The following is a 12,449-nucleotide window of genomic DNA, read 5'->3' as shown; positions in this document are numbered from 1 at the left end:
TTGTTATGAAGTGATCACTCATTCAAACAAAAAATTCAAATGAAAATGAGCAGATCTCTTTAATGCACTGTCACTGGCAAAAAATAATCAGTATGATGATTTAACATTTATCAATGCTGATTTAACATTTATCTGCTGCATTACAAAATTTCTCCATGTTTTTCACTGGTACAGCTTCTCACTGGAAACTACTTCGTGTCAAAAGCTGGTAAAAGAGACTGGAAAACAAACAGCATACAGAAAGACTTCCTATATTCTTTCTTCTGTTTTCTATTTAGTTTGCAATGACAGATCTGCAAACCACTTTTCCTATTCTGAATTCATCTGAAGAACAGAGGGAAAAACGAGAATCAAAGATCTTACTTGCTTCAATTTGATCTATTCTCACTAACTCAGATTTACTTACAGATTAAGAATGAAAAATTATATGTGCACTTCTAGGTTTAAGGTACTACATATCCTGTAAGTAATGAGGCTATAAAATCCATTTGTAAAATCATTTGCTTTTATTTCAGATGAAATTTTGCTGTAAGACAGCCAAATTTAGTCACAATCTATACAGAAGAAATATTTTTGCTTAAAATAATACGCAGCATACATTCCAGTCATTCAAATTTTCATCAAAAACTGGTATTGTTGTTCTCTTGCAGCTGCTTTTTGTCAGATTAAATTTTATTTTACAGAGCATTACAGTAACAGAAGTAAATCCCTCTTGGCAAGAGTCTGTTAGAGACTGGAGAAGTCCTTCTCTTGTATGACCTGCAGGCAGCACGATGTTCAGCAACTCTCTTGGATCCAAATGGTCGTGGTGGGAAAATCTAATTAAATTGATTTTTTTTTTCTGGGGATGATGATTTTGCACTGCTCTGGAGCAGAAATGCTAAAAAAGCTGTGTTAGACCCAGCCATGTTTTGCTGCTGAAAAATCAGGATACAGAGAGTACAAACACAACAGGCTCCCAGACCTCAGGCAGGGGGATGTGTAACCTGGCATCACCAGCACAGTCAGGCAATGTAACTTCTTCACTTGAAGGCTTCATTCACAGACCTTTAAGTCTTTTCCCTATAATTGAAACCCCTGGAGGAAAACAAAACCAGTCCTGACTTGAGTTGCTGAGGGAAATTTGTGATCTGTTTGACAGATGCTCACCCGTTCTTCCAGGTCCCAAGGCTTTCCAGCAAATGAGCCACCAGGCTGTTCCCCACTGGTTCAGGCAGGAACATCTCCTGCTACAAGAACATATTTTTCTTTCCCTTCAGCTGAACCTTTGCCCATCTTCATGCAGCAGGCCTCACTTTAATAGAGAGATTATTCCCTGTGTATTTAAATACGTTGGAAAAAGTCATTTCTGTAGAAGTAAAGAATGACCTCATGCTTGTATCATTTCTCCCACCACTCTATTTTGGAGGCAAGGACAGGATCCTGGTGTGTGCGGCTCAAAGCCATCTGACCTACAAGACTGATGGGCTCTTGGGCTTCCTCTCCTGGTTCTCAACACAGGGTAAAAATAATCAAGAAGACCATGAATGTTTTGCTTAACATAATAGTTGAAAGTAAGTGCATGTGATGTTGCCTTCATCAGTGATTTCCTCATCAATTTTTTGACATCATGGAATGCAGTGGAGTCTGGTGACAACTGCTGAAATGAAACTTGGTCTTAACTCTAAACAAAGTTACTGCTACCTTGTGTGTGCACAGAACTAGCATGAGAATGAACAAAACCTCAGGCTAACTAGAAGGCACTGGGGGAGGAATGATTTAAAAGGAGATTTTCATTTCCAGAACCAATTCAAATCTTCCCTGGCTAAAGCCAGGCACAATAACATTAACTGTTAGTCTTATAACAGCACCTCACAACAGTGACACTGACAGGTTTGTCTGTAGTAATATTTCTCACATTTCTGCCTCATAATAGAAGAAAAATTATTAGTTTCTAGAAGTTTTGGGAAAGACATAGTATTATATCCTTATAAGTTATTAAGGGAAGCTATATTTAAAAAAAATTGTTTCAGTATTAAAATATTTTGTTCTATGGTCATGGTGGGGGGGAACAGAATAAATTGTTCTTCTGACATGAAAATTTTCTTTTCTCAGAAGCTCCTCTTGGTTGATTGATTATATAGTCCAATGATAACCATTGAAATTATAGCTTTCATGAGACCATATGCAAAAGAAGAGTCTCCCTCACCTGTAGCTTGAACTGGTCAAAGGAAGGTTCTGAATCCTAAACCAAAACTCTTCCAGTTGACTTGGAAGCTCATACATGCAGCAGAACACCAGGCTGGTGAGCTCTTTGCAGCCTGTGTTGCCAAGGAGACGAGGAACTGGTTTTGGAAAGCAATGTTTAGTACATTTATATAACAAGGAGTTGCAGGTTTCAGTGCTGCAAGTGTACAGATCTCTGCAGTAATATATATTGGATATATTTGAGATGGCTGGTTTTTCCCACAAAAATAACCCCAAAAACAACAACAACAAAAAACCCAAAACCAAAACCAAACAAAAACCAACCAACCAAACAAAAACCAACCAACCAAACAAAAACATGTACAGGAAAATAAGTGAAGAAATATTTGAGACACTGTTAAGAGAATTTTTTTTCAAATTTATATTTATTTATTTTTTGTTCTGACTTGGGTAATCAGTAGCACTGAAGGAGTCAAAAGGTTCTGAAGACAAGAACTGATGTAGTCTCAGCCAGGCCCATACAAAGCAGTGTCTGAAGGTTGCACACTGCTCCAGACCCATTCATGTGGCCAGCCAAGAGTCAAGAGTCAGCCGCCATCTGTCCAGTGAGGATTCTGAGCCATGAAGATGCCTTCTTCCTCACCCAGAAAGTAAACTGAGGTAGGGCTGGCTGGGACAGAATGGTTGCAGCCCAGTGTTGACAAGCTGAACTGTTTTCTTGCCTATCCTCAATGTGCAGGTGTATTTGATGACCAGGGGTTTTCAAGGAAACCATTTTTCTTCTAAAGCATTAGCTCTTGCTCTGGTTGAGTTTTGTCTTGCTTTTTACATTTCAACTGCCCATTTTGACAGTGTTTTTAGAAGGCTACACTTCTCTCTTTTGGCTGAAAGGAGTTGTAGAGTTTTTAGATTATATTCACTAATTTCCTGATAAATAGATTTAAAAATCCCTAGCATAGTGACAACTTCTATTTCATTTAACACAAAGTAGTAATACAATGACATTGAAACAGATTTTTCTAATTTGTTTGACACTTCAAACAGAAATATATATTTAAAAGCTCTCACTTTTACCACTAATCAGTATTGTAGTTAAACTGAGACCTTTGCTGAAACATTTACTCAAAGAAATTAGTTTTGCATTTAGTTCCAAAAATTACTATCATTGTGGGACTACAAAACTGCTGGTCTAAAAGTTTTTGTGAGTACTTATTTCATACTAGAATGTTCTGGCTGTCATATTAATAAAGTCACTATAGAAATAAATGGGATCAGTTATATGTATTGAATTCTTTATAGAGGTACACAAGATTCTGTCTAACTATAGGAAGCACAAATTTTCTTAAAATTGGCTACTAAAGCTAAAATTAGTAACAGCATATGTCCACACTTTGCTGCTTCCTATGTTTGAGAAAAACTGACATTACTTTCTGCACCCTAAAATCCAGATTTGCAAACAAAATAAATCAGTCCTTCTATCAAGTTGTGCATTTGCAGAATAAGACACTTCCACTATATTAATTCTTGGTATTTAAATACCCTAATGAAGGCAGGAGCCAGATACTGTAGAAGCACATTCAAAATAACAGAATCTGAATCAAAGAATTCACAGACCAGCAGAGAGTATCATGGACAAACACCGGAAGAACAATTTCCCTAGTATGTTATTTGTCCAATGGCAGGAATAGGAAATCCTTGGGCTTCATAATCCTCAGGTGATTTAAAATAATTAGAAATTGTTCAGATGCATATTGCTAGTTCTGTGTTAAAGGAGTTGACCACAACAGAAAACAATGTTGGTCACAACCTTTGTAAAATAAGCTCATACAACTAATAACACCTTGTTGAGGACCAATGGTTTTTAAACCATTGGTTTTAAATGGTTTTTAAACCATTTAAAACCATTCCTAAACTGAATGTTTTTTATTTAATAATAAGCTCTTTCCATTGTGAAACCAAAGAAAATTATATTTAGATATGAGAATAGGTGTCCTATATGCTGAAAGGCGCAAACCAGTATTTCCTGGAACTGGTTAAATAATAGTGGACAAAGCTCAACTTCTATATAGTGCAATAAGTCTCCTTAAATCCAAGTTGTTGCTAAAAATTGTCTAACTTTGGAGCTCTTTGCTCCTCTAATTCTGTGGCTACAAATTATAGATTGTTTCCAGCTTATTGAATGAATCTAGAGTTTTATTTTCTGTTATCTTAAAGAGGTTGCATTGGCGGTAACCAAGAAGACTCTGTTTACCTCACTCTGGCTGCTGTACTCTAAATTTGAAGCTTCTGGAAAGGAGAAGAAGGGAGGAATTGCTTATTTTCTCAGGAGCAAGCTCATCTCTGCAGACCTTTTTAAATGCAGATGGAAAAGACAAGAAGAGAAATGGTGAGCAGCATGATTACAGACTGGGATATTCCTGAGAGGACACAGCTACTTGCCTGCAGCATTGCCTACAGATTCAAAGCTGAGCTCTGGAGGAAACAGATCAGAGAACAATTCCTAGGAATGGGGAGAAGACTTCAGCCTTTATTTCAACCCCCAAAGTCACTGGCGGCTGCTGATTTTGGAAGGAATTTGGAGAAAGGACTCTCATCCTGTAAGAAACATTGGTTGGGGTTGATTTTTTCATGCTTCCTTAATCCAGTATCCTGATGTTCCCTACTTCCTGAGCCATATTCTCCAACCGTGTTTACTTTTGTGCTAATGGCACAAGTAATTTTAGAATTTGGAGATTTTGTAGCTTACATAAAAGAAAGTATGACAGGAAGACAGCAGAATGGTTCTGTTTCTAGATTTTAGCAAATTCAGTGTTGAGACAGGAGACAGGCATAAGTACCAAGTAATCCCAGGCTGGAATATCAGGACACAGATATCCACAGTGTTCTGCTAACACATTTGTTATTGCTGCTTTTAGAATTATGTTTAGAGGAATAGGAAATGAAGATGCTAAGCAGTTCAACAGGCAGCTGCATCAAACAACAGGTATCAGAGACTCTGCGGACAACTGGCTACCATCAAAAGGCTTGAAATCTGAAATTCTTACAACTAGCTCATCTGTACAGAGCTCAAAACTATATTCAATGTCACAAATAGCAATGCTGTTGTGGCTGAATGGATCTTGGATACAGTTCTTGAAAATCAAATATTTTCCACCAGAATTTCTCTGTTGCCCAATATTTATTATCTGTGCATGATCGAGAAATTAGGTTTACAAGTATCTTATTCTGCCTAAACTTAAAAAATGCCAAACATTTATATCCTAGGAGAAAAAAGTGAAATTATAAAAGGTTGATTGTTTTCTATTAACTCTTTTAAACTTTCACCAACTACTCAATTATTTTTGTTTCAGACCATAGATACTAAATTAAGGATTTTCAGTATGATTTTCTGAGTTTAAATTACTCTGTTTGTGTCAAGCAAGAGAACTAAGTGAGACATTTAATCTACATTATCAAGCAGATTAAAAAATCCTGTGCAAGGATGTTAACAAACATGCACAACACTTTCATAGATTTCTGAAGTAGAATGTAAGGAGAGAAATTTGATTCCTGCTCTTCAAGCTGACCTTTAATTTGGTGGTCACTGGAATCGGATCACCTGTGGCCTCAGTTTAGCATAGCCTTTCATCCTAATAAGAGTATAGTAGCAAATCCTAATCAGAGTAGTAATGCACTCCCAGCTATGTACTAAATTCTGTCTTGAAGGACCATAGGACCTAAGAAAAATTAGAATTCACCTATTTTACATTTGTGATGGCAGATGATTTTAGGAATAGTGGTAATGAGATAATACTGGACCCGTGGAAAAAAAAAATTACTCAACAATTGAAAAACAAGACCAGATCTTGTTACCAGGGCATTTTTTAGAAGACTGACTACATAATCTTTCTGGGAATTCATTAACATTGCCTAATTCTAAAGTTTTCTTCTATTTTCCAAAACCCTGAGATTTAATAGGTTGGTTTCAAAAAATCATGAAGATTCAGGTGAACTTTTCAACAACATGCTACTTTAATTTTAAATACTAGCACACTGATGATCTGAGATGCACCTGCAGCTATACATTGTTTCTCTGCCCCTAAACCTGAAGTGCTCATTGCACTTTCAAACTTGTCCTTATACCCTACTGAAAGTCATATTTCAGATTATCACAGGAGGAAGGCTGTTGCCTGCACAAACAGTTTTACTGGATTAGTTACTCTCTAGAGAACTGGTTTGCTTTGAATTTTTGTCCAGAGTCAGGCTTTTCACCACAAAGATTAGAAGAAAAACTAAAGTTTAATCATGGAAAGCAAAAGCAAAATTCTTGGTTTCAAGACTGGAAACTTACAGAAGTGAAGGGAACAAAAAAAAAGAAACAATTATAGATTGTACCTAGCAGTATTACACAACAAGCCTTGAGGTATTATGTAAAACATTCTTACTCAAGGAACAGCTTCAGCTCATACCACTTCATGCCCGTCCTTGCTGCTGCTCTCAGTATGGATTAGAACTAGTTTGAAGACCTGAGAAGTTCCCACGCTGCTAGAGTTCATCAAATTCTTTTGTGAGTTATTTTCTCCCTTTACTCAGAACAGAACCTTATCCCCCCTTTCTCATCTCTTCTCTGGCATTGTTATCATGTAGGAATACAGTTTCTGAATCTCCACAATAATGAGTGTTTTGACTTCTGTCCCCCCACCCTGTCTTTCAGAAGAAGCTATAACACGAGTTTTACCTTTAGATAATTAGCAAGTATCTGAAGTGCATGGGATCACCCACAGTGTTAATGCATATGGATGAGCATTGAAGGAGAAAGAAAACTTACTTTCAGTGACTGTGGTTCCTCTGCATTTTTTCTTCAGAGCTCTGTCCAAGCTTCTTCTGCAGGTGCTCATGTGGTCGAAGGAAATGCCCTCTTACCTACCTGGAAAATAGAAGGAGAATGAAGGTGCAAGAGTATTTTTCTAAGTCAGTTTAGAAGACCTGACATTCTCAGACCTGAGGTCACCAGTCTTCTCCAAAACTGACAACAAAGATGGATTAGTAGTCAACTGGAGTGCCAAAGCCCCTTGACAGTTTGAAGGTCTATTGACCAGCCAGATTGAAAAGAAAACAGTGTCTAGCCAAGAATTTCTTATGCGTGGGCAGATCACACTGTTTGCACCCAGGAATTACAGTGACTACTGTTCAAAACCTAAACTTGTGTCTATGTCATCTTATGTCTCATGACATCTTTCTAAAAGATGGTGATGATGAAAGATGAAACTAGCTGCAGAAACTTGCAAAGTCATGATAGAAATCCAGAGGTAAAATATTACTTAACATGAATGAATATTTCAGGTGACCATAAACAAAAAGGGCACAAAAGGTACGGTGGGTAAGAGCTGAGTGCAACCTTCATATTGTTTTACAGAGCGGAAAAACTTAGTAGGAAACAGAACAAAACAAAAGAACTCCACCCCCAAACCCATGAACAAAATAATATGAAAAACATTTTGTTTTGGCAAAAATACATAAAATAGAAAGAGTTTTGTTTTGTCAAAAATATTTCTCTCCACTGTCTAAGTGTTTTGATTCAACTGAGCAGCTTAGGTGATGCAAGGGACTCAGGCATGTGAACGAAGAACAGCACCTTCCAGGCATATCTAAAGCAAAACAGGGTCTGACTTAATCACCTGCAAAATAAAACCACACAATAATGTGAATACACATGTAGAAAGCACTCAACAGAGAAATGTCTTCCTTTGCATGTTTCAGCTGAGGAGGCTTGTGGAACATTTCCAATTCAACTTCCAAAATTTGTCCATCTAAGCCTAAATTTTTGCACAAGTTAGACTTTTAAGTGCTAGTCTGTACTAAAAAGGATACTTGTATTTTAAAAAGTTATTTCTGTATGTAAATGTTATTGGCCATATTCTTGCTCCGATAGGATTTAAAGCTTTGCTAGGTCAGATTTCCATCAGTAAATACTTCTCACTCAGCAGGCATTACAACACAACTAAATCCATTCTCCTTTTAAATATTCAAAGCAAGGAGAAGTTTGAGGGCAGCCCGTGGCATAGATCAAAACCCACAAATTAAGTAACTGAATGAGAAACATAGGAGGCATTTGGCAAAAATTTTCTTTCACAATAAACCACACAGAAACTTGATTTCATTTTTCAAGCAAACATTCAGAGGTTTCAAAATCTATGTTTTTCAAAACTAAAAAGAGGTCTTGAAACAGGCTTGTTCAATCATTTGGGGCCAATAATTAATATGACAAATGCTGAAAGGTAAAGCTGGAAGACCTCCAAGTTCCAGATAAAAGATCAAAACTGTTTTTTTTTTAATTTTCCATTGCAATTGCCATTCACTATATATAATTTTTTTGATCTAAGAAAATCTCCACAGTATTTCTTAAGTTGATGAAAAATTCGTACAAATTTCCATCCCTACAAACTGCTCTTTTCACTGTAGTCTTATCTCCCTTTGCAAAAAATGTAACAGTCATGAAATAACTCGCATACAATGAAGCAATGAACTCAGACCTGAGAAATATGAACAGCAGATGAAGGGGTTGTGATTGACTATATATTCAAAATACAGTGACTTGTGAAGAAGAGGCAAAAATGCTTGTAGTATACAACGTATGGGTGTTGAAAAGTAAACAAAGGTAATATACATTGGTCCTTTGTTTGAGTTCCTCTTTTTTTTCCACTTATACCCTATCCAAACACAAGCATATTCTATCCTAACAACTTGGAAGTGTTTTAAGTGTTATGATTGGCACTGGTTGGTTGAACTGTACACTCAATTCATTAACTTTTATTTACCAGAAACACAATCATCTATATCTATTCTACTGAATTCTTTCAAATATCAGGTTCTGCTGACCCAGCTGGCTAAGTACAGCTACAGAAAATTATTTCTATATTACAGTTTGGTTCACCCAAAATGTAATCTGTAACTCTGGACTAAACATGTTATAGCACTGTGCAATTTGGCAACAAAATAATGAATTTCTAAAATTTGAATTTGTGGGTTAAATCAACAGAAATAAGTAAACCCAGCAAGACAGCCTGAAAGAGAATTCAGAGTCGATTTGAATAGGAGTCTAGCCAAAAGAAAGGGACTAGCACTTCTTTGAATAATTGCACCGTCTGGCTTTTTGTACTGCACGCATGTGAAACCTGTCATAATGAGGTTTGAGCCCAGGCCAGAATTTCATAGGTATTGCAAAGAATAAATATTTAATTTTACTGAATCATTTTGCAGTGATGTACAACAGAAAGTAACTGAATTTCTCTCTTGATGTCTTCAAATGATGTCTGAGTGTCTCTTTAAGAACATATGCTTTACCATAGAACCATATTGTTACTGGAGCTAGAGAATGAAATAATAACTCCTATGCAGGAAGTCAAACAAGATAACTTAATGGCACTGTCTGGTTTAAAAAATTTGTCAAATGCAGGTCGAAGTGAAAGAATACCTATGGGCTGCATTTTATCAGAAGGTAGTAATTGCTGTGCTGGCTGCTATAATGTGATCACATGAAAACCAGCTTTGTTTTTTGTTCTCATGTCTTGTGAGATAAGCCAGTGATTAGAAGCAAAACCTAAATACCCACTGCTTCTAAAAATGTGTACAGCTCTCCATCATCCTCACAAAAAAATTTTTTTGTCCTTGACTTAAAGCTGCTGTTTAGGTGTGATTATCCATTCACTTGGAATCAGTAAGAGCTAATGGAAAAACAGTGAAAAAGAGAGTAAGGGCTTCAGAAACATGAGTTAATACCAAATATTAGAAGATCTTGCAAGTCCACAACAAAATCTTCTTGAGAATGTTAATGATCTTGACTCCATCCTTCCTTTATTCAAAACGGGTGCTGTGCTGATACCAAACCATACACTGAGTGGCAAAGGGAAGGCAAAGGGAAGCATGACCAACAGCTTGCTTCCAGCTCTAGTGAGCTGTGGTGGGAATGAGCATTTGCATTCTAGTACAGCTGATCTGCTGCAGCCTCTGAATGGGGTGACTATACAAAGCAGTCACACGGCATCAGCTTTGCACTCTGCCGCTTTCCAGGAGGGTTAATAATAAAGTCCTGAATGAAAACTAAACCAAAATAAGGAGAAGTTTTTGTGCTTTAGGGAGAGTCAAAATAATGAACGATATAATGTGCTAGGACCACACAAGCAGGGAGAACAGCTGGTGAAATAAAGGAGATGGGACTGAGAGGATACAGATCTTCTGCCTAAGGAAATAAGTGTGCATATTTGTTTTGGGAAACAAGATATCACAGAGTCAGCTATCAAAGTCACTCAATCCAAATACCTCATTTCTGACCTTGCATTTGCTGATTTATTGCCACTGATAACCAGAAACAGAGTCCTCATCTGCAACTTCAAGGTTTTCCCCTAAGAATTCTTGGCCAGAAAGCAATGAGATTTTTCAACAAAATGTAGGCCCAAGTTTCTAAGTGCTCTTCTGCAGCAGATCACTCCACAGAAATAACCAGATTGAAGGATTCTTTCAGGGTAAATCACACAATTCAAAATATAACCATAGGCTTAGATGAGAATCATGATTAACAGCATCCCAGTGTCATTTTGCACTGCCCTTGTCATACCCCCATTGCAGCCCCAGTGATTTATAGGATGTGTGTCTCTATGATCACACAGTAAACTGTAAAACACTTTCTTATATATTGCAGAATCACACAAGCATCAAGGCTGAAAGAGGCCTTCAAATCTAGCCAAACCATCAACCCAGAACCACCATAATCACCCCTAAACCATATACCCAAAAACCACATCCAGGCACCTCTTGAATACTTACAGAGACAATAACTCCCCAGACAACTAATACCAATGCCTAACCACTCCTTTGGTGTTTTTTTGGTTTTTTTTCAAATATCTAATCTGGACCTCTCCTGAAAAACATGGGGTTTTTTTATTTGTGTTTTGATAATTCATCAAATAATTTTGAGGGTTCAAATAGGTTTACATGTACTGTGTTTTTTCTGCCCTGTTGTTTTTTCTGCCAAAATTAATGTCAGTTCACTTCAGATGGTGATGAAAGATGGTTAAAAATTCATAACAATAGAAATAATGCCAGAAGAATGTGCTTGTGAAGTAGGAGTGGCTACCCAGCAGCAGAGGCAATTCATACAAAGCTGTCAGGTGTTGTTCCAGTAAGACAGAAACTCTCATTATGGACACTTCCTTTCTGGCTCAGAGAAGTCTTCCTTAGCTGGATTACATAAAAAAGCCCAAGAGGAAAGTGAAGCAGGTTGGGTAGCGTGGCAGACACAGAGAAGAGCGTGTGCGTGCTCATTCTTCAGCGCACGTGTGTGACGGGCACGTGCGTGCAGGTCCCTGGGTGCATGTCTTTTTTCCCAGAGCATTGTTAAAGTGTAGGAGTGAAAGGGCACTGCCCACACTCCCCTCCCAGGACTTGACCCCGTGGCAAGGGCCTTGCATTCCTCAGCTGAGAAGTGTGTCCGTTTGCCGGAGCTGAGCCAGATGAAAGCAGCACTACCAGGCTCCAGCTTTGCCTCGGGCCCTTGCTTTTCAAAGAGCCAACCCTGCTGTTTCTCTTTGGGCCTTATTTCTGGTTTGAGAAGAATTGGCTAAAAGGAAAACCTTCCATTTTTCATTTGCCTTTGTAGTTTAGTAAGGAGGCAACATATATTTTTCATTTGAAAATTCATTTATTTTAAATATGGTAAGACTTTGAATTTTATGCTTGAAAATCACGTTTTAACTAACCATGTTCAGCATGGTTAGTTAAAACATATCGATGTTTTTGTACTAAATGTTAACACAGTTCTCTGAAGAGTTTATCACTGAAATATTGAACATATTAATATCTTTCTTGATATGATCACCCTCTTAGGAAGAAGTCTCACCTAAAAGCTAGATGTCAGGTCTCATGCATGGAGTATGAAACTCTCATTGTTTCCCAAGATTACTCTCCCAACCAGACCTACCTGTTACCATTTTGCTGTGCAGTTCTGAAGCATCTCTGGCATATTCTGACAGCCATCTGCTAGACACTGTTGGCAACCTGTTAACTAGATGCATTTAGAATTTTAGGTCATAACAGGGGGAAGCCAAGGAACATTAATGCAGCGAGGAGATGTGCAATCCTTCCCCTATTAGTTGTTTTGCTCTTTCATTACATGGTCTAATGATGCTCTGATGCAATTTGTAAGTTTTGCAATGCAGAGCTGCCAACACAAAACATATGAAGAGATAATTGTGGGAGAGATTAACAGAGTTCTCCACATACAGAAA

Source organism: Agelaius tricolor, unplaced genomic scaffold, assembly GCF_023055355.1.
Source record: "Agelaius tricolor isolate 1412-34295 unplaced genomic scaffold, bAgeTri1.0.p SCAF_1, whole genome shotgun sequence".
Taxonomy (NCBI): Eukaryota; Metazoa; Chordata; class Aves; order Passeriformes; family Icteridae; genus Agelaius; species Agelaius tricolor.
Note: the sequence above shows the minus strand (reverse complement) of the source record.